This window comes from Euprymna scolopes, chromosome 18, assembly GCF_053919585.1.
Source record: "Euprymna scolopes isolate OS-2025 chromosome 18, ASM5391958v1, whole genome shotgun sequence".
NCBI lineage: Eukaryota > Metazoa > Mollusca > Cephalopoda > Sepiida > Sepiolidae > Euprymna > Euprymna scolopes.
The window spans coordinates 33,056,565-33,059,376 of record NC_136499.1 but is presented as its reverse complement, the minus strand read 5'-3'; the positions used below and the strand labels follow the sequence as shown (position 1 = coordinate 33,059,376).

General features: G+C 30.4%; 1 pseudogene; it reads right to left on the bottom strand.

Moving 5' to 3' along the window:
* Positions 1–1,718: 1,718 nt before the first annotated feature.
* Positions 1,719–1,835, bottom strand: LOC145301490 (5S ribosomal RNA; annotated as a pseudogene).
* Between the last annotated feature and the right edge of the window lie 977 nt (positions 1,836–2,812).

Genomic DNA, 2,812 nt, shown 5'->3' with positions numbered 1-2,812 from the left:
TTGCTGTCATGTATGATATTTTTACTTTGGTCTGCCTTCCGTCGTGAAGCAACACCATGGTGGATTCTTGAAGACAAGGAATGATGAGAAAAGAAAAATGGTAAGAGGAACAGCTGCACAGACGATTCATAAGGATGACAAAAGATGAGACTAATGAAAACATTTGGACATGACTACAAAAAGGAAACTTAAATAGAGAAACTGAATCCCTAATAACAGTCACACAAGATAACGTGATAAGAACTAGCTACATCAATGCAAAGATCGACAAAACACAAGAAAACAGCAAATACAGACTCTGTGGACAAAGAGACAAAATGTTAAACCATATAATAAATGAATGCAGCAAACTATCCTAAAAAAAAAAAGCATAAAAATATTAGCCTAGGAATATAAACTAAAAATAAATAAAAAATAAAATAAAAATAAATGAAAATAAATGTTCTTCTGCTGAGTTTATATATATATATATATATATATATATATATTATAGAAAAATCTTATTGAAAATTAATTCAAATTCTCAAAAAAAAACAACAAAAAAAACATTAAAAACCTGTAAAGAAAGTATACAGAATTTTTAATTATCCAACAAGGAGTACACATAAAATTTAAAGACAATATTCCACAGAGTTTTGAGAAATGCCATTTTTCTCTTCAGAGAAAAAAGGTTTTCAAAATATACAATAAATTTTGCAGATCAATGCATTAAAAGAAACTACAAAGATGAATTGTATCATATTTGCATAAAAAAAGGTTTTTAAAATTTATAAAGTTTCATAATGAGTATGATAGTAGAAACAAGGAAAAAAGTTGAAGTATAAAAGGATATCGTAAAAATCCATTGAACAAACATGTAAAATCCAAGAAGGGCAGGTTAAATACAGAATTACAAATGTACAGGGTAAGTTCATGCTTCCGGAAAATACATCAGATCATGGAGAAATAAAAATCAAGTCCTGAAAATATAAGAGAAAAAGGCAAAATGGAAGTAAGTCAAGTCATAGCAAAACAATTTCAGCCAAGGGAAAGAGGAGAGAAATTAAAACTCAAGGAATAGCAATAAAGATTGATATTAGGAAAGAGAGAGTAAGAAGAAAAAATGAAAAAGAAAAAAAGAGAAACAAAGAATAAGAAGCTGAAAAAGAGGAGAGAAAGAAAAATGGAAATAGAGGAGATAAGAGAGGGGGAAAGGTGGGAAAGAAGCAGACAGGAAACAAACGTCGTCGATCTATTTTTAGAACAGATAAATATAGGTCAGATGAGGTTATTGTAACCTAGACAGAAAGATAATTATGACAAAATAATAGTTCAAATTTATTCATTTAAAATTGGGAGGGAAGTTTAAATGAGTAGAAAGATTAATAAGTCATAAATTATAGTTTAATAATTTAATGCATAATGGTCCGTACACACACATACAAATGTATAGATGCATATTCACACATATACAAAATAGTATAGGATAAGAAGTGACACTAAAAAAGTCAACCCACTCACACTCAAAGGGCACACACATACACGCACATTATATATATATATATATATATATATATATATATATATTATGGCTTGCTTCAGTCTTGACAGACCATGGATACCCACTGTCAGAGTGCCTGCACGTGAAATTTTTGTGGCAAGAGTTGCGCAATCTCCAACCACACTTCTTCTAAGTCAACATTGTTAAATACCAGTGACTGGAAACAACACTGAGATAATACATACAGCACCTAGAATTCCCAAATGGTCACCCATATGGTACTATCCAGGCTCAACATTGCTTAACTTCAGTGATCTGACGAGAACCGGTGTGTCATCGTGATTATGCTGTATATAAATAATAAGTCATAAGTTATAGTTTAATAATTTAATGCATAATAATCCATATACATGCACATATATATACATATATAAACGCATACATATATGCAGATATACTGCCAGGGCTAGTATATAATATCTCGAGTCTCATAAAAATAATAAAGAGGAATAAAATAAATCTCATTAAGTAAATTTGTAGCCAAAGGGTTAAAAAGCAAGCTAAACAATTTTGTATTAGCTGTGTTTAAATTTTTTCTTGTGTTTACATTGGGAAATAAGTTCACTTTTGGAATTGATTATGTTGATACTTTTGTGTAAGTAATTATACTTATAGCTTCAGATATGCAAAGGTGACAAGACTTAAACCCAGAACTTTGACTTTTTAAGAATAGCCTAATTGATAGAGAAAGGAGTGTTTTTAGATTTTTTTTCAATTAAAGTGGTTAGAGAAATTCCCTGGCTATTATAGGTGCTTTCATTATTAAAGGAAGAAATGTGTTTAGATATTTTAACCTTTATTAAAGTTGAAGTTGCACCACTATAAGTGTATATCTTGCCTAGTATTCACATAGTGTTAATGGTTTGTGAATTTCTGTTAGGGTTTAGGGTAGAGGTATGGTTTAATTCAGGGTTGTTATAATTAGCAATAGTAGGTTCAATCTGTACAGGGATATTGGAATCTGTATTTCGAGCAGGAATTTTGAATACTATAAGTGTTTTGAGAAAAGTAAGGCGGTTACTATTATTAATGTTATTATTGCTCTTATTATTATCATCATCACTATATTCATCAATAGTGATATTATTATTTATGTGTTATTAGTCGTGAAGTGGTTGCTTATGGGTGAAACGGTTGGTGGAATGGTCAGTTCACTCATTGGAGCTGTATTTTGAGTAGTTGATGGATGGGGGATTTCTGTTATGAGAGGATTATTTCCAACTGTTGTAGAGGTGTTTCGTGGTAACTCAGTAACATGGATATATGACATCT